Raw genomic sequence first — 274 nt, 5'->3', positions numbered from 1 at the left:
CCCAACCCCCACCCATCACCTCCGAATGTTTCACTTTTAGCTTTTTTGAAAGCGGGGAAGTTTTACCAGAAATAATGTCGTTTAACTTTTTTTTCTAGCATGTCAGGTTTTCTGGTGGTGGTCTGATATTTTTGAAGTCTGCTATTTCAGTAGAATTCTATGCATGCGTGAAACATCAGACGAAAGTGAAACATTCGGAGTTTTTAGCTTTTTGAAAGCGGAGAGATGATGGGTGGACGATGTGGGGGAAGTGGCATTCAGTGTTTCTTTAAGA

Source organism: Octopus bimaculoides, chromosome 1, assembly GCF_001194135.2.
Source record: "Octopus bimaculoides isolate UCB-OBI-ISO-001 chromosome 1, ASM119413v2, whole genome shotgun sequence".
NCBI lineage: Eukaryota > Metazoa > Mollusca > Cephalopoda > Octopoda > Octopodidae > Octopus > Octopus bimaculoides.
This window is presented reverse-complemented; position numbering follows the sequence as displayed.